Here is a 27,246-nt window from a genome sequence, read left to right as displayed (position 1 = left end):
TAGCATTTGAGATATCATTTATACAAAATGATAAATAGTAAATAGCAAGGGACCCATTGTACTTCTCCTGCAAGTGACTGTAATCTAACAAACTATTACCGTTCACTGAAAAAATATGATATCCTCAGACGGAGTTAGATACACATGAAAAAAGCGTAAACTTGAATCATCAAAACCAACATGAACAAATTAGTTTCTTTAGAATAATAGAATGAGAGACCACATCGAACATAATCATCAACCTTATTTGAGGTCTATACTTTATTTATGTATTAATAATGTGTTGTTAATGTTTCTTCATCCCCTTCTCCAGATCATCATGCCACGAGTGATGCCAGCGGCATTGAGATGTCTGTGCAACACGCAGAAGGGGCACCGATGTAAAAGGAAGACAAGGCACCCAACAAGAATATGCCACCAACATCGGAGAAACTTCGCCGACGATGCCGCGTATGTTTTGGAACAGTTTTTATCTATCTTTTTTTAAAGTACAGTAGTGTAAGTTTTAATCAAAGGATTGGAAATGTTTATAAACATTTGAATAGACCAAGAGCATCATTAGGTTGGGAAAGGTGGACATAATTATACCCCCAATTGTTCTCAAAAGCGTTTTCGAGAGACATCTTCTTATTGTTTGTCCCATCCTTTTGTTTTAATCAGAACACTGATTTTCTTATTGTTTTTACTAAACACGCATAATTATAGATTTTGCAAGCATTGAAATGCCCTTTAAACATGAAAACAATTATCCCGTTCTGTTGAAGGTCCCGCCAAAATGTGAGACTCTGCTGACTTTCTTGAGCAGATAAGGTATCATATTTTTAAAGGAAGAACAATAATTCATTGAATTTTACCCCGGTCCCCAACATAAAAAAATTCTCTGTACGACCATGCATGCATTATGGCTCAAGACATGGGCACACAGAAGATTTTTTCTGTTGGGGACCGGGGGGAAATTGAATGCCGAGAGGATTCTATTCCTTGAACTCTTACTTTTATTTCTCATTATATTTCAAAGCATTTATCTTGTGTTAATCACACCCAGGCGCGTACACAGGGGGGGGGGGGGGGGGGGTTAACCCCCCCCTTTGGTATTTTTATGTGTGTAAACCCCCCCCCCCCATCACCCCCTAAAAACCCCCCCCCCCTTTGATTTTTTTTTTAATTATAAAAAAAAAAATTCCCATGGCTGACCTAAAAAGGTGACCTTACCCCCCCCCCCCCCCCAACGGAGCCAAATGTCAAATTTTCAAATTTCGAGGCCAAAAAAAAAAAAAGTGTCCTCTTCCCCCCCCCCCCCCCCCCCCCCCCCCCCCCCCCCCCCTTATTCAGCGGTCGGCTGAGTCGTTGCGATTTTTTGGGGACCAAAAAAATAAAAAAAATTCCTCTTACCCCCCCCCCCCCCCCCCCCCCCCCCCCCCCCGCTTATTCAGCGGCTGGCTGAGTCGTTGCGAAATTTTCGGCCCGATTTATAAATGTTAAACCCCCCCCCGCCCCCCTTGAAAAAATCCTGCGTACGCGCCTGATCACACCATTGTTTCGTGATGCGTTTACAATCCAACTGCACATGCAGTTTTCATATTCATCCTGATGGAATTTGCTTCATAGTTATCATAATGTAGGATAACATGAAGCTTTTCAAATTAAATCAATGACATCATTCGTTATCAGTTTAAAATATATTGATAATTATGTTCATTAGTATTTAGCTTGTATATTCAAATGCTATTTTAATTCAAATCAACGGAAATTTATTACCTAACAAGGAATTCAATCTTGTAATATTTGCATATCCACACTTGAGATACCCAAAGTTTTATATTATAGAACTTTTGGTATCTCAAGTGCATGTGAGTCTATATGTTGAGCCAAGATTGTCTTTTTACTTTGCTTATAAAAAATTATGAGCTTCAGAAACAACTTTATGAGGCTATTCAAAAAATGTATAAAAAGTTAAGATTATATTTCACTTGATTTAAGAACAGATTACCATGTAATACGATATTACAAATATATGCAACAGTATTTTTTGTTTAAAAAGTCCACATTTATTACAAGGATACCAACAAATTGTATTCATGCATTATGATTTATTCTGTGTTTTATTTTGTTATGATATTATGGATTTATATTCATGATTGTCATTGCATTTTGCTGTTACCAAACGAGGCATCATGGAAGACCACACTACAAATTCGTTGTGTAACCACTTTATTGCGTGGTTCAGTGTTAAGTTGTGTAAAAAAAAATACACTACTTTACATAACGAATTTGTAGTGTAAAGTTGTGTATTTTTTTATACACAACTTAAGACAACCCCTGGGTTACCACCCAATGTTGTGTAAAGTCGTTACATAACAAATTTGCAGTGTACCGTGTATAAGTAAAAATTAATTAGATAGATTTTTTATTTTAGTCAATTACTAAATTATACGTTATATATATTCAGCTCAACTTTTAAAGAAAAAACGTTTTGTTGTTCATTTTGATATGTTTACAATATAATTATGTCACTGAGTATATAAAGGCCTACATTGATCTCTTGCTAATTATGTTTTCTCTCAGAGCGACTTGATAAATGATGATGACATACGGATTATAATGTTTGATTTATTCTCTAAACAGAATGGAAGCTTTCATCAATCTCCGACCCCGTCGCTGTTTAGCGATCACATTGAAAGCCGCTCAATGCAAACGTAATGGAATTTTCGTTTTCAATTACGCATTGCATGATTACTGCATGCAACATTGTAAGTATAATCATTAATCTAAATGGTGGACATGTCATCGATTTCATTACAGTTGTGTTTATGGTGGGGTTTTTTTTTGGGGGGGGGGGAGTGCGGGATGAACGCAAATCAGTTTTCTTCAAATAACCTGGATGTTAACTCGGGGATTTATGACCAATTTTTGTTTCTTCTTCACCGTTTATCTTGTTTATCAACAACCTTTTATGTAAATAGATGTGACCAACTGCAAACGACCCCAAATTTTTCAATTTATAATAACAAAATTAGGCTTATATATATAGCTACTATTCGTGTTTGCTTAATTTGCTCGAAGTGTATTTAACGGCAATGTTGATTGGAAAATATGTAGTCCGATCCCACCCCCTTGCCGAAAATTCTCCCAACAGCTAGCCGGGAGGCCGTTTATAAGACACTTTTAAATATAATGGCATTAAATACAGAAGACACCAAACTAGAAAATATGCACTGGGTATTTTGAATATTATTCAATAACAACAAAAGTAATAAGCGCACTGAATGCGGAGTGCACCAACACATGGAAATGATCATGCATGTGTCCATCTTTCATGGGCTTTTCTTTGATTTATTCCAATTTGAAAAAAAAATCTTGAATTATTACGTAACCTTTTACATTGTCAGAGGGTGTCAAAAGTCAATAGGCCAGTTTCGTAATGTAACCAAATTTAATGCATACGTCTTTGTGAAGTGCCTCAATACAAATTATTTCATACCAAGTCCAACCAGGCAACAACTAATGTATGCAGTTCGGATTATTTCTATCGAAATATTATTATTCTCATCAGGTGAATAAAATAATTTGTATTGAGGCACTTTACAAAGACTTATGCATTAAATTTGGTTACATTACGAAAATGGCCTATTAGTATTACAAGCTCTATTTTGTTTTGGGATATGAGCATGCGCATATAATACACCAGTTTACAGTTGTGTGTGCCATTTTAAACAAGGCCAATGACCTAGAGGTCATGTATTTATGCGTAAATTAAGATTGCGCCCATGCAAATTATGATGATATCACTGCCTGCGCGCTGCGTTGTGCGCGCATATCATCATTTGCATGGGCGCAATCTTAATTTACGCATAAATACCAGAGGTCAGAGGTTATTGGCCCCAATTTTTGGGCCAATAACCTTTGACCTCTGTCTGCGCATGCGCACTGATACAACTGTAAACTGGACACCAGTTTACAGTTGTATCAGTGCGCATGCGCAGACAGAGGTCAGAGGTTATTGGCCCAAAAATTGGGGCCAATAACCTCTGACCTCTGGTATTTATGCGTAAATTAAGATTGCGCCCATGCAAATGATGATATGCGCGCACAAGGCAGCGCGCAGGCAGTGATATCATCATAATTTGCATGGGCGCAATCTTAATTTACGCATAAATACATGACCTCTAGGTCATTGGCCTTGTTTAAAATGGCGCACACAACTGTAAACTGGTGTATTGCAGGCCCAGCAAACTGTGTCTGCTGTGCTTGCGGTGAGTTATTGAATACTAGTGCTTGGAAGATGAGATTATGATGATGTCTATTGTAATTTACTATGAATTTTGTTGTAATAGTATGTATTAAAATGATAATGTTAACAGTGATTGTCTCGATTGGTCTAAATATCACAGAGCGAATGAAATGATCTTCGTGCAATGACGATACTCTCTTTAAGTTAAGTTTAGATAAGCCCCATACGTTCAACTTTTTGTTAGGCTAGGCCTGTTCCCTAGTAAGTATTACTTTTTAGCTCATGATAATTTATGTAGGCCCCCTATAGCCTTTTTATAGGTCTAGATCTATTTTGGGCGTATGAAACTGGAAAGCAGAGACTATACTTAAATGACATCCTCGGCTATTAATGATAATTAAAAAAGATGTTGACTGTTCATGATTAGGAGCAAGCCACTCCAGCCTGTCCAGCAAAGCGTAGAGAGTCGTAGACAGAAATAACCGTCTGATATGGGTCATTTCTTTAATAAAACTGACATTTGTTGACATTCCCCATATACAGACGGTAACCCAGAGATCTCGTACCGTGGGGGTAATCTGGCCAATCCAGCTGCCACTTAATTATGGTGATATGATTTTCACTATTTAGATTTAGATTTTCTGATTTATAAATCAGATATAAATTAAGTAGGTCTAGGGTCTATAGATCTATGTATTGTACTCCTATTTACACTAAATAATAATAATTGACCTATCATACAAATGCGAAATTTTTGGACTTACTTATATGATTTATCCAATTTTTTTCTCCGAACCGTGAAACGTACCGTTCATCCATTCAAATTAGTAATCTATGACATCACCCGGCCGATATATTTCCGGGTCGTACCTACCAAAACAAAGCGAATGGCCAATCAGAGCACTCGTTTCGTATTGGGTTTATGAATATTCATATATCACTAGGTTGACTAGTACGTAGCTATTGGACGTTCGAAAAGAAAAAAATAATATTCATTAATTAAAACCGTTAAAGATGGATGACAACGAATCATGTCGACTATGAGACTTTCTCGGATTAATCATTAAAGGTAATACAAAGTTTTGGGAATTTTTTTAAATTGGGTGGATAGTGATTCTTTACAATTTTGATGTATTTGGATGCCTATGTGGATGTATTATAAGCACTAGAAAATTTAACCCCTAAAACACTTCTGCCTTCGAGAAAAATCAAATATAAAAATTTACTGATGCTCCCGGTAAATTGTGATAAATTTCAAATAGCGCCTACGGCCGTACAATGGTAGCTGCGACTATGAAAATCTCAGAATATGTAGTTGTGTTATGTATAATTTCCAAACGGGAATAGCTAATCGGTCGATTTTGGTCAAGAAACATTGTTTTATAGTTTTATTAATATCTTGACCTTGAGAGGGAGCTATACAACATAAAGAGTTTATTATTTACAAATTTATTATTTTAGACTTGATTTCGACCGCGACAATGATCACTGTATATTGTAGGATTGCATATGCTTCTAATATGTTCATTTGAACCAAATTCATGACCCCATACCAAAACTTTGTATTACCTTTAATTTAGGATATAAATGAGCAAGCTATTGTAAGTCAAAGCCATATTTGTTTGTTATTTTTTATAGTTTTATTAGCCTATTGTAATATTGCAGCAAAAGTGCATTTATGAGGATGTAAAGAGTGAAAATCTCGTTGCATATCTCATTCATCTCGGTCCTGCCGAACCGAACCATTTGTTCCACTAGTACGGCATAGGCCGTACTTCAGTCTAAGAGAGTCAATGCTAATGTGTATTGACCTCTAGCACTGCATGCTTGCTGTGAGGCGGGTATTATTATACCTATACACAAATATACACACCACACATTATTGCATAGACTCTACACAGTCATGTCATCAATTGTCACTAAAGTACTGATTTTGAGTGAAATCAGTTGAGTTTTGTACAGTGGTGTTTAAAATGTTGAGAATCAAAAGCACAGCTTTTACTACACAGCCAGGATAGTAATGCACCTATGTGTGATTAATAGCTGTGTTGATTTTGTTTTGATCTGAAAATTCTGAACTCGATCAATGTAAAGTAGACCGAAAATTAAAGAGAGGAGCCGACCTTACCCAAATAAGAGGCTAACGAACAAAAAGAGACAAAAATTTATAGTCTAAATATAAGTGGACAGAAATGATTGTCTGGTATGGGGATCGATCCGGAAGTGTGTAATAAAACTGATCCCCATACATAAAGGGTAACCTTGCCGCACTTTTTGCCAGAATCCGGTGACAAGTTTGCTTTATGTTTTTCTAGACTTAAATGTAGCTTGATTTAGAAAAAAAATAATGATTGGAAAGAAAGTAGATCTTATTTTCAAATACTGTTCTATAAAATTACATCCAAAATATTTGTAAAACATCAAAAAATAAGGACTTAATTTCAGGTAACCTACAAGTACATTATGTAATTCTCTTGAAGCTACTGCGCACAATGATATCGGCAATCACACAGAAACTGCATTGCGTAACCTCCCCTCACTAACCAGTACAATCAAGACTTCAGTCTCTGTGTAGAGGCAGTCAGTGGAGCCTGACATAGTCTCTTTGGAACAATCATCAATATCAGAAACTAATTGAAGCTTACGGAAATAAAATGGGAAAATCCACCCTGATATTTTTGATGAGTAGAAATAAAAGGAGAATTTATAAAGTGACAAGTGAAATTGACAATTTTGAGGAACAACTGATAAATATTTATTAAGAAAATTATAAATATTTACATTTACATTTTGCAAAATTTTATGAAAAATGTTGGTTTTATTTAATACCGTCCTTCCTTGCATGTGCATGATTTCTAGCGGTACAATGCTCTTTGATTTTTGTTATGGTATGGTACACAACATCATTGACTCGGAGAACAATGGAATAATAATTACAATAAACACCTTGAAACCTTATTTGTTATCTAATCAAATGCTAGCTACTTTGTATATGATCGGTCCATTTTATATTTACTTTCTGTTTAATGTCTTAATTAAATGTGTTTTTTTGTCAATTAAAATTTATCAAATTGAATTGAAGTTTTCCTTCGCATTATGATAATTATGTTATATTGCGATCTTACAAAATTTCAAAATTTCAAATGGGGGGGGGGGGCACCTGGGGCAACATACAATTTTGGGGTTCATGCCCAGATGCCTTAGCTACATATGCTACTGATTGCACACTAACTTTTCATAAATATGTTTGATATAGATTCAAATATCACATGTTACTTATATCTCTTTTTATTTATACAGATCTCATACAACAGGCTGCCATATGATCCGGTGGTCACGTGAGTAAATCTCTCCATCATGCTTCAACTAAAACAATCAGCTTGTCATTTTATTGTAAAAGGGATAATAGTCTGAAGATGATTGAATTTAATTTATTGATAGCTTCAGGAACATGAAAGAAGACTGAATTGGGGTAGAAGTGAAAAAAGATTTACGAGCTCTCTCATTCTTTTAATTCCAATGTGGAACAATTTCTCTTAAAATAGCCCAATATCCTTGATTTTACAAGGCTTGATTAACAACTGTTAACTTGAAATCATTGTAATGCAGCTTTTAGACAGGGTCAGGGATTCTGTTAAAGGTAAAGACCAGTATTGGAACTGCCCCAATTACCAATCATGTAAAAAAATATGTTTTGACTAATACATTATAATAAAAAAATTGCCGGGAAACCGCCTACTAATTGATATATTTGGTAAATTAGTTTATCTATTGGACTGTGAGAGATAAACGCACGTGTCGTGCACGTGTGCGTAGTCCCATATACATCTTTCTGTGTACAGTGCTTGTAACTTTACGAAGACTGGGCCAAATTTCTTATCAGTTTGATGATTCCAGAACCTTGCAGTACACATATATGCTAGATGATCAACCTTTTCTGATCGATTCCACAACGTTTCTTTCACAATGCAATCGCATGACCATAACTAGTCTTTATCTTTAATGTAGATATTGAGAGAATGTGGGTGTTTTGGGGTCAAAGCTTGTATAATATTCTATAAAAACTACATGTACATGTAATAGAAAGGTTGTGATTCATGAAATTACATTTAATAATCATATAATCTACCTACTGGTATAACTTTACTATGACTTTTTTCTGTTTATACAGTGCGTCCCAGAAAAAACGAAACCGAGAAGTATTGTTTTTTATCAACACTTAATCACAACCATAATTAATGAATGATACATATTTGGAAAGCTTAGAGTCTCCTCTTTCAGTTGATGCTACTCAGATGATGCATATTTCACGCATGAGTGATTAAAAGCAATTTGAAGGAAGGAAGGAAACCAAAAAGACATTTGGCGGGCGGTATCTGAATTTCGAAGAAAAATTCACATTTCTAGAAAGTTGAGTTTCTGCCCTTTCATATGACACCTCAATCAGGAAAAATTAGCGAAAAATAACAAAGTTCTGTTTGTTTAAAGTAGCCCTTACATTTTCATAATTTTAACAAACGAATTCGTTTTCACTGGTTGCCTGCCGTAGCAAAAAGCAGATTTGACAAAAGACTTAACTCCGTTTTGTTGACAATCAGCCATGCATGAAGACTCTCGTCTACGGCTGATTGTCAACGAAACGGAGTTAAGTCTTTTGTTAATTTCGTTTATTGATACGGCAGGCAGCCAGTGAAAACGAATTCGTTTAATAAAATTATGAAAATGCAAGCACTACTTTAAACAAACAGAACTTTGTCATTCCTGGCTCACTTTTCCTGATTGAGGTGTCATATGAAAGGGCAGAAACTCAACTTTCTAGAAATGTGATTTTTTCTTCGAAATTCAGATACTGCCCGCCAAATGTCTTTTTGGTTTCCTTCCTTCAAATTGCTTTTAATCACTCATGCGTGAAATATGCATCATCTGAGTAGCATCACATGAGAGAGGAGACCCTAAGCTTTCCAAATATGTATCATTCATTAATTATAGTTGTGATTAAGTTATGATAGAACATCGATACTTCTCGGTTTCGTTTTTTCTGGGACGCACTGTATAAACAGAAAATGTACAGTATGTCAAAAGTATTGAATTGAAATTTGATTCCAATTATGTCTTATCTTTCACAGCGTCTGAATCGTGAGCTTTTCCAGTCTTTCCTCTCGTCATCTCCAGTCTTCTTCTTCGCCACTACACCTTCATCTACACACATCTTCGCCATCTACACAGACATCTACATATCCAGTCATCATAGTCGCCATCACCAACATCACCATCAACATAGAACTACTTCATCTCAGCATTCATCATTATTATGTAAGCTTACGTTTCATTCTATTTGATAATGTTGTTTATTCATGGTGTTTCCCACAGATTTTTTTAGTTCTTTTACACTATGACCTCTTGGCCGTAGCCTCCGGACCGTGCTCTAGCCTCCTTCATATTCACTGTTATGATTTTTTTTGTATAACTTGGCATGGGTCAAGTGTCTTCTTAGGGGCCAGTATTCCATATACATGCATATTTATATATATGCATCTCTGATACTACATGGTGCACGTTTATGTACAGTGTATCTCTTTTTTTATTGAAGAGAGAACTTTTTCATATTTAGCAAAGTGTACATTAGGTTAAAAAAAAACATTTTCCAATATCCTATAGTTCATTTTTGCTTGTTATACTTCATTAATCATTATATACACTCACACATTTTTTTTCTCTTGCAATGTTAACTGTTCCCATCATTTGTTTAACAGTATATATTGTATGTATATATCATTATTTCACATCCTTTTTGTGATGACTGAATGAGTATTTATTGAAATGTTGTCTTTATAAAAAAAAAGTATATGTGCAAGACCTCATTTCAATAAACGTTGTGATGGAATACTGGCCCTATCTGTGGGAAACACCATGGATAGCCTTTCACTGATTTATTATTATTATTATACATTGTGGGATATTAACAGAAAATACAAAAAAATATCAAAATAAAAGAAATGTAAAAAAAATGGGAGCTTACAGTGATGGGATAAAGCATGGACATGTCTACTGCTGGGTTTTGTTTAACTTTTTTTTGTGTTACTTTAACTGACTCACACATTGTAATGGAAACTTAATTTTTATATCCCATGATTTGTTTAACTTTAATCATTAGAAACATATCGTTTTACACTTTTTTGGTGAAATGAATATGGGCAAAGTGACTATACTTTAATTTTTTTTCTAGAGAGCCTCATGCTTTAAATTCTTTTTCCCCTTTTGCATAATACATGTGGATTCACAAGTGCAGCCATTATTGGCTACCCAATGGGCCCTTTTCTTTTCTTTATAATGAATACATACATTCATACATACACCTGTACATACATACATATTGGTATTTATATAGTGCCTTTACAAGAACATGATTCTTATATTCCTCCCATAACTTTTCTTTTCTTTATAATGAATACATACATTCATACATACACCTGTACATACATACATATTGGTATTTATATAGTGCCTTTACAAGAACATGATTCTTATATTCCTCCCATAACCTCTCCCTAACCACACTCTCCTGCTCCTCCCATACCAGACCCCCCCCCCCCTTCATCCCTTCCAATCGTATGGCACACCTCCTCGTTCCCTCTCTCACCCCTATCCTATCTAGAGACCAAGGGGTCACACATGTCTTTGCTGGTAGAAGGATTGCACAAACCCATCTCTTCCTCATGTTTCTGCTCCTCCAAGGTTGTCTCTTCCATGGTGTGATCCATGTGATGATGATGCAGAAAGAAGTCTGTGTTTGAAGTCACCAACTACTCTTCTGGGTCCTACCTGACACCTGAACTGTGATGATTCACGCAACAGGTTGGCACTGGGTAGATGATAAGCAGGTTCTTAGAGTCAACGGGAGGTAAGGAAGTCATACTTTTATGTAGCATTAATGCCTGCAAATGCAATGACATTTTCTCTATCAGTGGTACAAAAAAAAATTATTTGGGATTTATATATTACACATTGGACACGATTGGAAGAGAGTTAAAACAGGAGGGTTTAATGGGATCACATTTCCTCTATCAATTGAACAAAATTATAAGAAATATTTAGAATATATAGATTACACATTGGACACAGTTTAGCAGGATTAGTAAAACATGATGGGTAAGATAGGAGGGGGTTGAAGTTCTTACCTATTTTCCAGACTAGTTATAATGACAAAGGTCAGACCATTTCATTTCATGTCATGTCATTCTTACATTTCATTTCTACATTTCATTCCTACATTTCTTGATATAATTGTAATTCAACATTCTATATTCTAACAATGCAATTTGTATATAGGCAGAAACTAAACCTAAGAAAATAAGCAAAACGGGATAAAATGATAATAAAGTCCATGATCAAAATAAATATCCCAAACAAGGGCAGATTGATCCAAATTCCCTACTGGTTCCTCCATTCCACAGAGGATTTTTAATTGGTTTCAGAGTGTCTAAGTCACTATGTGGAAGGAATCCAAATCATAGAGGGCATTACATGTGTACCCTTGATTCAAAATGCAGAGAGTCATGGACAAAGTCATGGACAAAGTCATGTACAAATTCATGAGAAAGGCTCCTTCGTGTACTGGCCCTCCGTTTGACCTCCCATCCCGGAGCGGTGGGAACTGTAGCCCAGATTGGCATGAAAGCAATTGCTTTATGCAGTCTGGTTTGCACAAAGATGTAGCCTTTTCATATTCAGCTATCCTCCAAGTTTTGCCACACCTCCTTTATAAGATGTAACATATACATGTAGAACATCTTAGAAGAGTTCACCATCATTTTTTTTACTCTTGATGAAAGAGGGATGATGAATTTGACTGTATTGATATACATGTATAAATCTTTATCAAGAATTATCATTATTATTGGTACCAGTTGTCATGGTAATCTTGGCTACCTCATCAGTTCAGGGCAATTCATGCTTGAGTATTTGATGCCAAGCGATGATGGAGTATATCAGAATCATATCAGAAGTATGACTGTCATTTAGTTGCACCTTGTAAATCACATCTGACGTCATGTCTGAACTTTCAGTTTACCCTGAGCTGGTATAATAATACTACAGCATTTGTTATGCGCCATCAATCTAGTAAACTATTCTAAGGCACAGAGGGAGACTATTACCCTGGCTTTAGCACGGCTGCCATTACAACGCTCTAGCATTTCAAGGAATTAATTCCTTCCAGGTACCCATTTACATCACATGGGCTGAGTGTGGCAAATGTAGATCAATGTCTTGCCAAAGGACATTGTTGTACATGATGTTTAGTGGTCATTGATACCAACAATCTGTAATGCATGTATGCTAGGAGACCAGTCTGAAACCACTGCCTTTTCTATTGCAATGATTTATGCCAACAGAAATGGCATTTAATAGATAGAACTCCCACTTTTTCTTCCTCTATCAAAAGCATCCACATTGCAATTTTTTGAATATTAATTTCAATTTGTTCATAATGCTTGACTGAAATATATATGTTATTCTGACAAAAGCTTCAAAATAGGATGGGTCATATATGCTTGATATGTTCCCCCAAGGAGGCGAGTTGGCTCAGTCGGTAAAGTGTCTGCCTGTCGAACCAAAGATCTTGGGTTCAAATCCAACCCAGGCGGATGACTGAAGCCTGCATTGTGTGTTAACGTGCCCCTCCCATTGTTGCTGTGTTAAGTGGAAAACACTCTGTCCCTCAGATAGGACGTTAAATGGAGCCCCTGTGTAGAGGAGAATCACCACCTTTGCACGTTAAGAACCCACTGCACTATTCGTATAAGAGTAGGGGAAAACCCTGGTGTAGTGATCCACCTACACACCCCCAATCGGTTATACCGGAGGAGAGATCCGAGGGTTACAGTGATTCAGTTCGCTTTTCGCCTCCCAGGCACAGGTGACGCAAAATACTTAATGATAATAATAATAATAAATGGGAGCTATTAGAAGCACAGTAATTCCTTCTTGTCATTTTTTAATCACATCAATGTGACTGACTCTCCTGCCACATCATTCCAACTTCATTGTGATGAATATTATGTATGATACGTACATCGACCGTCATTGTCATCTAGGTCAGCATTTTTACAGCTCCTACTGTTTTTGCAAAAACAAAACTTTCTTGTCTTTGTCTAGTCTCTGAAGTAAAACAGGAGTTTTAGAAGACAGTGCAATTATGCATTGTCTGAGAGATTATTTGACCTCTGATTCACATAATACTCCCATGTTCTTGACTCACAGCTATTTCACTCAGGAATATTCTCAGGTTTTTTTCTCATTCAGACTTTGCTGATTTTTGTGGGAAAATTCCTTGATGTTCTCTGGAAGGACAAGACATGTCCTAATTTTCTTTTTAGTTTCAAGGATAAATTATTTGAATTCTTAACACATTTTTATGAATAATGACAGTTAGGACCAGCGTACCCTGTAGCCTTTCATCTGTATGACTAGACAATCTTATGACTGGCAGGGCATAACCCCAAATTGAGGTTAATGTTTACTTTGCTGATTAAGAATCAGATCTTAATATCCAAATGATGTTGATTAAGAGCTAGGTCCCATATTGTTTCAGGAAAAAACTTCTTTCTGGAATTTGAGAGGTGATGATTATAAGCATCTTTCTGAGGTTTCAAAGATGCTATATAGAATGCTTCATCAATTTGGATGAGGTTGCCTGTTCAAAGCAAACATGGCCGCATGCCTGCATGCCAGAAACACCTTCATGCCAGAAACACCTTCCTGCAAAGCTACATAGATTAAGTGTTTTACCCCAATCAAGTTTGACTTGCAAAAAAGAATAAGGAATGGTCATTGACATTACAGTACTCTCAAATTTGGCTGTACAGCATGCAACTGGCATGAGGTAATTTCACCCATGCCAAGTAGTAGCCAGCTATATGTGGACTACACCAAATGTAATGTTTTGATTACCCCTCACCAGTGTGTGCATAATTTAGTTTAGTGGTGGTTATTTTACCTGACTGCTAAGAAAGCATAAATGCTTGTTAGTAAGCAACCAGAGGACTGACGGCTTTAGGTCCACTCCGAGGGACCTGGTAATGAGGGTTAATGCCTTACCAATACCAGAGGGCACTTTAGCGCATCAAATTGATTTTGAACCCGGGTCACCAGATTACGAGACCATGCACTGCTCGGCCCAACAGAGCTATCGCGCCTCCTCATAAACAGCAATGATGATAATAATTATAAGATGGAATATTTTAATAGCACTAGCTCTTTAACATACATGGAGCTCCTTTCTGTCATGCATATCAAACACTCCCAAGGGAGCAGAGATGGTGCATACATTGTGTAGTGCACAATAATAGTGATTGTGTTGTGCTATTATATCTACAGAAAGTGCTATAATTGATATACATATTTTTTTTTATCAACAAAAATTTGAAACATAATTGGAACAATAGTCACTAGAGTTAGAAATAGATCAATGTTCCCTTCTTGGAAGTATTCATTTAGAAGATCATGTTCTTGTTGTTTTTTTTTTTTTGGGGGGGGGGGGCTGGGTGGGGTCTGATTTCTGTTTATAATATATTTTCATTTCCATCTAGGTTATTTCCATCCATCCTTTCATCTTTTCTCTCTTATATATGCTAATCTTTTTCTTCAAATAGTAGATATTCCCAACCATACAAGTATTTTCTCAGACATAGCATTAAAGTAATTTGTATATATCCAAACACAATTCTCCCAAGGTTTTAGTAATCAGACTTGTCAAACATGTGATGGGTTTGTGTTATGGAAGGGGGTAACGGGGGGACTGGGGTAACAAGGGGGTGACATGGAGTAACGTGGGGGGTAACAGGGGATATTTGGGTAACATGGGGGTAACAGGGTGATTGGGGTAACATGGGGGTAACAGGGGGATTGGAGTAACATGGGGGTAACAGGGGCATTGGGGGTAACATGGGGATTGGTTGTAACATAGGAGTAACATGGGGGTAACAGGGGCATTGGGGGTAACATTGGGATTGGTTGTAACATAGGAGTAACATGGGGGTAACAGGGGGATTGAGGGCTAGGGTATTGAGGTTACACAGGGGTATTGGGGGTAACATGTGGTATTGGGGGGTAAAAACGGAATTGGGGGTAACACGGGGGTAGCAGGGGTAACATGGGGGTAACAGGGGGTTTTGGGTGTTACACGGGGGTATGGAAACATTTTGGTTATTTTAGGGAAAGAGAAAATGGTGCATTGATGGCAATTAAATGCTAATGAAAGATGACTGTCCATCCTAGTTGGCTCTTTGAAACCTGCATCATCTATTCAGTGTCTAACTTGTTGTTTGAGTCTGATCAGTTTAGATGTCAAGCAGGATTCAGGAGAGATGTTGATGGATTCAAGCAGAGACTTCTGACTGCATCATTGGATCATGGATCACTCTTATGGGAGAGGCATTCCTAGGGGACAGAACATTAGGAACAGATGGGTGAGTGCAATCTAACTACCAGTATGAGAGATGTATGTCATCTTAGCCTCTTGATAGGAACCCCATCTTTCCAACTTCATCATTTGTTACACCCCTCCCTCAAGATTAGAATAGCCATTTTTCAATCTCCTCTATTTGAAATTAAAAAAAACTATTTTATAAACAACAGCATTAAAAAGCCTCCTCCTCCATAGAGGCCTTCCGGAGACTCCTCCTCCTCCTCCTCAGCCTTCCGGAGACTCCTCCTCCTCCTCCTCGGCCTTCCGGAGACTCCTCCTCCTCCTCCTCGGCCTTCCGGAGACTCCTCCTCCTCCTCCTCCTCCGCCTTCCGGAGACGACTCCTCCTCCTCCTCGGCCATCCGGAGACTCCTCCTCCATCTCCTCGGCCTTCCGGAGACTCCTCCTCCTCGGCCTTCCAGATACTCCTCCTCCTCCTCGGCCTTCCGGAGACTCCTTCTCCTCCTCCTCGGCCTTCCGGAGACTCCTCCTCCTCCTCGGCCTTCCGGAGACTCCTCCTCCTCCTCCTCGGCCTTCCGGAAACTCCTCCTCCTCCTCCTCGGCCTTCCGGAGACTCCTCCACCTCCCCTCGGCCTTCCGGAGACTCCTCCTCCTCCTCCTCGGCCTTCCGGAGACTCCAGCTCCTCCTCCTCGGCCTTCCGGAGACCCCTTCTCCTCCTCCTCCTCGGCCTTCCGTAGACTCCTCCTCCTCCTCGGGTCTTCCGGAGACTCCTCCTCCTCCTCGGCCTTCCGGAGACTTCTCCTCCTCGGCCTTCCGGAGACTCCTCCTCCTCCTCCTCGGCCTTCTGGAGACTCCTCCTCCTCCTCCTCGGCCTTCCGGAGACTCCTCCTCCTCCTCCTCGGCCTTCCGGAGACTCCTCCTCCTCCTCGGCCTTCCGGAGACTCCTCCTCCTCCTCTGAGGCCTTACCGAGTCTCCTCCTCCTTCGAGGACTAACAGAGCTTCCTCCTCCTTATCCGAGGCCTTCCAGAGCCTCCTCCTCCTCCGAGGCCTTACAGAGTCTCCTCCTCCTCCTTCGAGGCCTTACAGAGCCTCCTCCTCCTCCGAGGCCTTACAGAGTCTCCTCCTCCTCCTTCGAGGCCTTACAGAGCCTCCTCCTCCTCCGAGGCATTACGGAGCCTCCTCCTCCTCCTCCGAGGCCTTGCAGAGTCTCCTCCTCCTTCGAGGCCTTACAGAGTCTCCTCCTCCTCCTTAGAGGACTAACGGAGCCTCCTCCTCCTCCAAGGCCTTTCAGAGCCTCCTCCTCCTCCGAGGGCTTACAGAGTCTCCTCCTCCTCCGAGGGCTTACAGAGTCTCCTCCTCCTCCTCCGAGGCCTTACAGAGCCTCCTCCTCCTCCGAGGCCTTCCAGAGCCTCCTCCTCCTCCTCCGAGGCCTTACAGAGCCTCCTCCTCCTCCTCTGAGGCCTTTCAGAGCCTCCTTCTCCTCCGAGGCCTTCCAGAGCCTCCTCCTCCTCCGAGGCCTTACAGAACCTCCTCCTCCTCCGAGGCATTACAGAGCCTCCTCCTCCTCGGAGTCCTTGCAGAGTCTCCTCCTCCTTCGAGGCCTTACAGAGTCTCCTCCTCCTCCTTCGAGGACTAACAGAGCCTCCTCCTTCTCTTCCGAGGCCTTACAGAGCCTCCTCCTCCTTCGAGGTCTTACATAACCTCCTCCTCCTTCGGTGCATTACAAACCTCCAAGGCCAGAAGTAGGCTTTCATTCCTCTTGGAAGCCATGCCGCTTCTATGTCCTCGTTATGTAACCAACTCCTCTCCTCTTATCCCTGCAAGGTTCTCTTCCCATCCACCACCGATACAATCGCCGTGATATGCAATGTTACATATACATACATGTATATTTTTCTTCCACCAAAGAAATATTGCATGGCTATGAACCTTTCGAAAGGGCTTCAGTGCATTAACTTTGTTTTGAACTGAGGATCACCCTACTACTACCCTATTGACACTTCATTGTACACGTACTCCAAACCTTCCACTTGCAATTACGTAAACAATTGCTGGGTTTTGCAATCCATTGTCCTTCTCCTTCATACATCTTGGAGAATAGCAAAATTATTCCAATACCATTGCTCACTCTTTCAACTATGCCATCGCTCCCCTATGTTTCTCGTCATTGCCCATTCCCAAACATTGCCATGGCAGCAAAGATTACTGATTCAATGTTTTGTTTTTCATCCACCGGCCTTCCGTGATAAAAGTTTTTATGAAAAGTTTCATGTTTCCTTCTTGCCAATGTTTACAATTGGAGTTTTCCAAATAGACTGATTGCAAAAAGCACCAGCTTGGTTGTGAATCAAGCATAGTCCAGTCCTAAAACCAGAGTTTTCTCTCTCCTCACTCTGCTGTTGTGAATCCTTGTAATGTCATTACATTAATCCTTCCTCAATCTCTTCATTCGTTGTTATCATTATTATTCTTATAATCTGTGAAATTGTATGGTGACAAGAAAATGTATACCTGTCTTTGCAATGATTTGTTCCCCTTTATCCCGGATTGTGTGATGCTTCTTCCACTATTTCCATTAACAGTCGGGGACTAAAGATTGTGTGGTGCATTTCTCCCCTCTTTGCATCAATCTAATCCAGGAATTTATAAAGCGCCAATATCTAGTTGCCTAATCAAAGGCACTGATGAGACTGAAAAACTACCAAAAATGTCTGTTCATGATTCTAACTGGGAAAGACAAAAAAGCAGTGACTATAATTGTAAGCAATCCGAAATAGGTATGTCTTTAGTTGTGTTCTAAAAGTGAATAACTGGTGACAAGACCGAAGGATTTGGGAAGACCATTCCGCAATCTTGATGCAGAGGCAGTAAAAGATTGATCACCTAGAAGAGAGCATGTTCGTGGACTCTCAAGCAGGTATTTACCTGCATGATTGCAAATTAGTTTGAGGGTGATAAATAAGCAATGAGTCTGAAATGTACACAGGGGCATATCCATGCATCAACAATGGAGGAATATGTTGAAGAAAAAAATTGTGTGTGGCATTCCTCCTCTCTCTCTCTCTCTCTGTGTGCCAACAGTTGGGAAATAAAGATTGTGTGATGTATTCCTCCTCTCCCTGTACTAGTGGATAAATACAAACTGTGTAATATGCTCTCTTTCCATCTACATGGAAAGAATAATGATTGTATGATGCATTCCTCTGCTCTTTCCACTAACAATGGAGGAACAACAAATTTGTGATATGTTACTCTGCTCTTTACATCATTGGTGAGGGAATAAAGACTATATGATGCATTACTACTCTTTCCATCAAGAGTATGGGAATATAAGTTGTACAATGCGTTCCTCTGCTCTTTCTGTCAACAATGGAGGAATACAAAATGTATGATGTGTTCCTCTGCCCTGTTAACAGTTGGGGAATAAAGATTGTGTTGTATGTTCCTCCACTCTTTCAGCAGAGAAAGAATAAAGATTTTGTGATGTGATCCCCCTTCACATAAAAAATGGGGGAAAAAAGAATGAGATATATTAGTTTGCTCTTTCCGCCACCAGTGGAGGGAGGAAAATTGTATGATGCGTTCCTCCTCTCTTTCCATCAACAGCGGAGGAATAATAAATTGTAATGTGTTCCTCCCCTCTTCCCATCATTATTATGATGCGTTCCACCCTTTTTCCCTTAACAAATGTTGGACGTACTAAAGATTGTGTGATGCGTTCTTCTGCTCTTCATGCAACAATGGAGGAATAAAGATTGTAATACATTCCCGTGCTCTTTCAATTAACAGTGAAGTAATATAATTTGTTTGATATGCTCCTCCACTCCTTCATCAGTAGCGGAATGAAAACTGTATGATGCGTTCTTCCCTGCTTTCATTCAACAGCGGAGTGGAAGAAAATGTTGTGATGTGTCCCTCCCCTAGCCTCTTCCCATCAAAAGTGGAGATTGCTATTTCCGCAACAATTGAGAAATCAAAATTGTATGCTTGGATTCCTTCTCTCTTTGCATTAACAGTGGAGAAAGGAAAATTTTGTGATGCGTTCCGATGCTCTTCACATCAAAGGTGGGGAATAAAGATTGCGTGATGCGTTCCTTGCTCTTTTCATCTATGGAGGAGGAATACAAATAAAATTGTATAATAATAATAAAGTTTGTTTGATAAGTTCCTCCTATCTTTCCATCAACAGGGTAAAGATTAAAAAAAATTGTATGATGCATTCTTGGCCTCTTTGCATCAACAGTGGGGGATTTAAGATTTTGTGGTGCATTCGTCTGTTCTTTCCACCAACAATGGAGAAATAAAAATTGTATGATGCGCGTCTCCCATCTTAACCATCAACAGCTAGCAGAGGAATGAAAGTTGTGTGATGCGTTCCTCTGCTCTATTAGCAACATTGGAGGAATACAATTTGTGTGATGCGTTCCTTTGCTCTTTCAGCAACATTGGAGGAATACAAATTGTGTGATCGTTCCTCTGCTCTTTCAGCAACATTGGAGGAATACAATTTGTGTGATGCGTTCCTCTGCTCTTTCAGCAACATTGGAGGAATAAAAATTGGATGAAGCGTTAGTCTTTCCATTAACAGTGGAGAAATAAAAATTATGTAATATATTCCTCTGCTCTTTTCGCAACATCGGAGGAATAAAATTTGTGTGATGCGTTCCTCTGCTTTTTCAGCAACATTGGAGGAATACAAAAAAATCATGATGCGTTCCTCTGCTGTTTCAGCAACATTGGAGGAATAAAAATTAGATGAAGCGTTAGTCTTTCCATTAACATTGGAGAAATAAAAATTGTGTGATATATTCCTCTGCTCTTTTCGCAACATTGGAGGAATAAAAATTGTGTGATGCGTTCCTCTGCTCTTTCAGCAACATTGGAGGAATAAAAATTGTGTGATGCATTCCTCTGCTCTTTCAGCAACATTGGAGGAATAAAATTGTGTGATGCATTCCTCTGCTCTTTCAGCAACATTGGAGGAATAAAAGTTGTTTGATGTGTTCCTCTACCCTGTTCAGAGTGGGGGAATAAAGATTGTGTTGTATGTTTCTCCACTCTTTGAACAGAGAAAGAATAAAGATTATGTGATGCATTCTTCCCCCCTTCCATCAAAAAATGGGAGAATAAAGATTGTGAGATGCGTTCCTCTGCTCGTTCCGCAACACGTGAGGAATGAAAATTCAAATTGTGTGATGCATTCCTCTGCTTTTTCAGCCACAAAGGAGTTATAAAAATTGTTTGAAGTGTTTCTCTGCCCTGTTCACAGCGGGGGAATAAAGATTGTGTTGTATGTAACAACTCTTTCAGTAGAGAAATAATAAAGATTATAAGATGCATTCCTTCCCCCGTCACATACAAAAATGGGTGAATAAAATTGTATGATGCGTTCGTCTACTCTTTTCACCAACAATGGAGAAATAAAAATTGTGTGATATATTCCTGCCCTCTTTCTATTAATGGTTGAGGAAGTAAAGTGTTGTGGTGCGTTCCTCCCCTTTCCTAAATATAGATTGTGTGATGCATTCCTTGATCTGATCTTTCTTCAACAATGGAGAAATAAAAATTGTATGCTTGGATTCCTTCTCTCTTTGCATTAACAGTGGAGAAAGGAAAATTTTGTGATGCGTTCCGATGCTCTTCACATCAAAGGTGGGGAATAAAGATTGTGTGATGCGTTCCTTGCTCTTTTCATCTACAGTGTAAAGATTAAAAAAAAATCTCTACTGAAAGTGTAAAGATAAAAATAAAATTGTATGATGCATTCTTGGCCTCTTTGCATCAACAGTGGGGGATTTAAGCTTTTGTGATGCATTCGTCTGTTCTTTCCACCAACAAATGAGGAATAAAAATTGTATGATGCGCTTCTCCCATCTTTCCATCAACATTGGAGGAATAAAAATTACATGATGCGTTCCTCTGCTCTTTCAACAACATTGGAGGAATAAAAATTGTTTGATGTGTTCCTCTACCCTGTTCAGAGTCGGGGAATAAAGATTGTGTTGTATGTTTCTCCACTCTTTGAGCAGAGAAAGAATAAAGATTATGTGATGCATTCTTCCCCCTTCCAACAAAAATTGGGAGAATAAAGGTTGTGAGATGCGTTCCTCTGCTCGTTCCGCAACACGTAAGGAATGAAAATTCAAATTGTGTGATGCATTCCTCTGCTCTTTCAGCCACAAAGGAGTTATAAAAATTGTATGATGTGTTTCTCTGCCCTGTTCACAGTGGGGGAATAAAGATTGTGTTGTATGTAACAACTCTTTCAGTAGAGAAATAATAAAGATTATATGATGCATTCCTCCCCCGTCACATAAAAAAATGGGTGAATAAAAATTGTATGATGCGTTGGTCTACTCTTTTCACCAACGATAGAGGAATAAAAATTGTGTGATATATTCCTGCCTTCTTTCTCTCAACGGTTGAGGAAGTAAAATGTTGTGGTGCGTTCCTCCCCTCTTCCTAAATATAGATTGTGTGATGCATTCCTTGATCTGATCTTTCTTCAACAATGGAGAAATAAAAATTGTATGCTTGGATTCCTTCTCTCTTTGCATTAACAGTGGAGAAAGGAAAATTTTGTGATGCGTTCCGATGCTCTTCACATCAAAGGTGGGGAATAAAGATTGTGTGATGCGTTCCTTGCTCTTTTCATCTACAGTGTAAAGATTAAAAAAAAATCTCTACTGAAAGTGTAAAGATAAAAATAAAATTGTATGATGCATTCTTGGCCTCTTTGCATCAACAGTGGGGGATTTAAGCTTTTGTGATGCATTCGTCTGTTCTTTCCACCAACAAATGAGGAATAAAAATTGTATGATGCGCTTCTCCCATCTTTCCATCAACATTGGAGGAATAAAAATTACATGATGCGTTCCTCTGCTCTTTCAACAACATTGGAGGAATAAAAATTGTTTGATGTGTTCCTCTACCCTGTTCAGAGTCGGGGAATAAAGATTGTGTTGTATGTTTCTCCACTCTTTGAGCAGAGAAAGAATAAAGATTATGTGATGCATTCTTCCCCCCTTCCAACAAAAATTGGGAGAATAAAGGTTGTGAGATGCGTTCCTCTGCTCGTTCCGCAACACGTAAGGAATGAAAATTCAAATTGTGTGATGCATTCCTCTGCTCTTTCAGCCACAAAGGAGTTATAAAAATTGTATGATGTGTTTCTCTGCCCTGTTCACAGTGGGGGAATAAAGATTGTGTTGTATGTAACAACTCTTTCAGTAGAGAAATAATAAAGATTATATGATGCATTCCTCCCCCGTCACATAAAAAAATGGGTGAATAAAAATTGTATGATGCGTTGGTCTACTCTTTTCACCAACGATAGAGGAATAAAAATTGTGTGATATATTCCTGCCTTCTTTCTCTCAACGGTTGAGGAAGTAAAATGTTGTGGTGCGTTCCTCCCCTCTTCCTAAATATAGATTGTGTGATGCATTCCTTGATCTGCTCTTTCTTCAACAATGGAGAAATAAAAATTGTATGCTTGGATTCCTTCTCTCTTTGCATTAACAGTGGAGAAAGGAAAATTTTGTGATGCGTTCCGATGCTCTTCACATCAAAGGTGGGGAATAAAGATTGTGTGATGCGTTCCTTGCTCTTTTCATCTATGGAGGAGGAATACAAATAAAATTGTATAATAATAATAAAGTTTGTGTGATATGTTCCTCCTATCTTTCCATCAACAGAGTAAAGATGTAAACAAAAAATGTATGATGCATTCTTGGCCTCTTTGCATCAACAGTGGGGGATTTAAGATTTTGTGGTGCATTCGTCTGTTCTTTCCACCAACAATGGAGAAATAAAAATTGTATGATGCACGTCTCCCATCTTAACCATCAACAGCAGAGGAATGAAAATTGTATGATGCGTTCCTCTGCTCTATTAGCAACATTGGAGGAATACAATTTGTGTGATGCGTTCCTCTGCTCTTTCAGCAATAGTGGAGGAATAAAAATTGGATGAAGCGTTAGTCTTTCCATTAACATTGGAGAAATAAAAATTGTGTGCTATATTCCTCTGCTCTTTCGGCAACATTGGAGGAATAACAATTGTGTGATGCATTCCTCTGCTCTTTCAGCAACATTGGAGGAATAAAAATTGTTTGATGTGTTCCTCTGCCCTGTTCACAGTGGGGGAATAAAGATTGTGTTGTATGTTTCTCCACTCTTTGAGCAGAGAAAGAATAAAGATTATGTGATGCATTCTTCCCCCTTCCAACAAAAAATGGGAGAATAAAGATTGTGAGATGCGTTCTTCTGCTCGTTCCGCAACACGTAAGGAATGAAAATTCAAATCGTGTGATGCATTCCTCTGCTCTTTCAGCCACAAAGGAGTTATAAAAATTGTATGTTGTCTTTCTCTGCTCTGTTCACAGTGGGGGAATAAAGATTGTGTTGTATGTTCCTCCAGTTTTTCAGCAGAGAAAGAATAAAGATTATATGATGCATTCCTCCCCCTTTACATAAAAAATGGAGGAAAAAAAATTGTATGATGCGTTCGTCTACCCCTCCACCACCAATGGAGAAATAAAAATTGTGTGATATATTCCTGTCCTCTTTCTATCAACGGTTGAGGAAATAAAATGTTGTGGTGCGTTCCTCCCCTTTCCTAAATATAGATTGTGTGATGCATTCCTTGATCTGATCTTTCTTCAACAATGGAGAAATAAAAATTGTATGCTTGGATTCCTTCTCTCTTTGCATTAACAGTGGAGAAAGGAAAATTTTGTGATGCGTTCCGATGCTCTTCACATCAAAGGTGGGGAATAAAGATTGTGTGATGCGTTCCTTGCTCTTTTCATCTACAGTGTAAAGATGAAAAAAAAATCTCTACTGAAAGTGTAAAGATAAAAAAAAATTGTATGATGCATTCTTGGCCTCTTTGCATCAACAGTGGGGGATTTAAGCTTTTGTGATGCATTCGTCTGTTCTTTCCACCAACAAATGAGGAATAAAAATTGTATGATGCGCTTCTCCCATCTTTCCATCAACATTGGAGGAATAAAAAATTACATGATGTATTCCTCTGCTCTTTCAACAACATTGGAGGAATAAAAATTGTTTGATGTGTTCCTCTACCCTGTTCAGAGTGGGGGAATAAAGATTGTGTTGTATGTTTCTCCACTCTTTGAGCAGAGAAAGAATAAAGATTATGTGATGCATTCTTCCCCCCTTCCAACAAAAATTGGGAGAATAAATATTGTGAGATGCGTTCCTCTGCTCGTTCCGCAACACGTGAGGAATGAAAATTCAAATTGTGTGATGCATTCCTCTGCTCTTTCAGCCACAAAGGAGTTATAAAAATTGTATGATGTGTTTCTCTGCTCTGTTCACAGTGGGGGAATAAAGATTGTGTTGTATGTTCCTCCAGTTTTTCAGCAGAGAAAGAATAAAGATTATATGATGCATTCCTCCCCCTTTACATAAAAAATGGAGGAAAAAAAATTGTATGATGCGTTCGTCTACCCCTCCACCACCAATGGAGAAATAAAAATTGTGTGATATATTCCTGCCATCTTTCTATCAACGGTTGAGGAAGTAAAACGTTGTTGTGCTTTCCTCCCCTCTTCCTAAATATAGATTGTGTTATGCATTCCTTGATCTGCTCTTTCTGCAACAATGGAGAAATAACAATTGTATGCTTGGATTCCTCCTCTCTTTGCATTAACAGTGGAGAAAGGAAAATTTTGTGATGAGTTCCAATGCTCTTTACATCAAAAGAGGGGAATAAAGATTGTGTGATGCGTTCCTTGCTCTTTTCATCAACAGGGTAAAGATGCAAAAAAATGTATGATGCATTCTTGGCCTCTTTGCATCAACAGTGGGGGATTTAAGCTTTTGTGATGCATTCGTCTGTTCTTTCCACCAACAAATGAGGAATAAAAATTGTATGATGCGCTTCTCCCATCTTAACCATCAACAGCAGAGGAATGAGAATTGTGTGATGCGTTCCTCTGCTCTATTAGCAACATTGGAGGAATAAAAATTGGATGAAGCGTTAGTCTTTCCATCAACATTGGAGGAATACAAATTGTGTGATGCGTTCCTCTGCTCTTTCAGCAAAATTGGAGGAATAAAGATTGTGTGATGCGTTCCTCTGATCTAGCTTTCAGCAACATTGGAGGAATAAAAATTGTTTGATGTGTTCCTCTGCTCTTTCAGCAACAGTGGAGGAATGAGAATTGTGTGATGCATTCCTCTGCTCTATTTATAGCAACATTGGAGGAATAAAATTTGGATGAAGCGTTAGTCTTTCCATCAACATTGGAGGAATACAAATTGTGTGATGTGTTCCTCTGCTCTTTCAGCAACAGTGGAGGAATGAGAATTGTGTGATGCATTCCTCTGCTCTATTTATAGCAACATTGGAGGAATAAAAATTGGATGAAGCGTTAGTCTTTCCATCAACATTGGAGGAATACAAATTGTGTGATGCGTTCCTCTGCTCTTTCAGCAACATTGGAGGAATAAACATTGTGTGATGCGTTCCTCTGATCTAGCTTTCAGCAACATTGGAGGAATAAAAATTGTTTGATGTGTTCCTCTGCTCTGTTCACAATGGTGGAATAAAGATTGTGATAGGCTCTAATTTCCATCAGCAGTGAGCTGATAAAGTTTTTGTGACGTTCTCCTCTTTCCATTATTATAGTGGGAAAAAGGTTATATGATATATTCTTCTGCCTTGTCCAACAACAGTAGTGAAGGAATGAAATTGTGTGATTCATTCCTTGGCTGCTCTTTCCACATAGTAAAGGAATGAAAATTGTGTGATGCATTCCTCCCCTCTTTCCATCAATAGTAGAGGAATACAAATTGTATGACGTATTCCTCCTTTATTTCTGTCGCAAGTGGGCAACGTTAGGAGCACAGATTGTATTACATGCCCTTAGTTCCCCTATTCATTCAACAATGGCTAGTGATTATGGGATACATTGTTTTTTGACCCCACTTCCCTTTCCCATTTCTATCACAGGTGGGGAACAAATATTGTCGAGAATGTTCACCCCTGTTGCCATCTATATGTTCTGTATGTTCCAAATGTTTATACTCCTCAATCCTTCCTCTTTTAACTGCTCTCTATATGGCTGAATACTTGCAGTGATATGTTCTTGGCCCTCTTTATGCCTAGGTCATAGATTTGCACCTGACCCCATATGATTTTTCCCTACCCGGCAGCTTGCTTTGGATCTTATAGACTATACTGGATTCTTCCGATTTTCATTTCTACGGCATGTGTGGTCACATATTCTGCGGCCCCAAGGAGGTGCCCGGTGAAAATTGATCGAGTGAAAATGCAACGCTCCCATAATGGTGCCGGCCGGATGACGGCCAGTAAGCTTACAGGCTCCGTACCATGAACAGATGCACCCCATGGCTCCCGGGGCCCAGCCAGGGTCTTCAAGGCGCCCGACTGGGTGCCGTGCGGTGCACTGAACTACGTGTCCTCTGACATCTGCGTCTCCTGTATTGAAAGCTGCATTCTACATTAAGAATTGACAGAATAAAGCCTGAGGGGCCCACAGGCCCTTTTCGAGCCTTCTACGCCCTAACGGTCAGATTAAAACGCCAGGAGAATT

At 38.9% G+C, this 27,246-nt stretch overlaps 1 long non-coding RNA gene across 4 annotated transcripts; it reads left to right on the top strand.

Moving 5' to 3' along the window:
* The first annotated feature begins 324 nt into the window (after positions 1-324).
* Positions 325-27,246, top strand: LOC105440371. 4 transcript variants are annotated; one of them, XR_004066371.1, is made up of 4 exons: positions 325-450; positions 2,626-2,750; positions 7,532-7,569; positions 9,358-9,836. It is a non-coding gene; the product is annotated as an uncharacterized LOC105440371 (long non-coding RNA). The 4 variants fall into 4 exon arrangements; XR_004066373.1 differs by lacking the exons at positions 325-450; positions 2,626-2,750 and adding exons at positions 4,207-4,253; positions 26,846-27,246 and having other exon boundaries at positions 9,358-9,544; XR_004066372.1 differs by lacking the exons at positions 325-450; positions 2,626-2,750 and adding exons at positions 4,207-4,253; positions 10,967-11,945 and having other exon boundaries at positions 9,358-9,544.

The sequence above is a fragment of the Strongylocentrotus purpuratus genome, unplaced genomic scaffold (genome assembly GCF_000002235.5).
Source record: "Strongylocentrotus purpuratus isolate Spur 01 unplaced genomic scaffold, Spur_5.0 spur5_scaffold_4, whole genome shotgun sequence".
NCBI lineage: Eukaryota > Metazoa > Echinodermata > Echinoidea > Camarodonta > Strongylocentrotidae > Strongylocentrotus > Strongylocentrotus purpuratus.
Note: the sequence above shows the minus strand (reverse complement) of the source record. Positions and strands in the feature narration are given on the sequence as shown.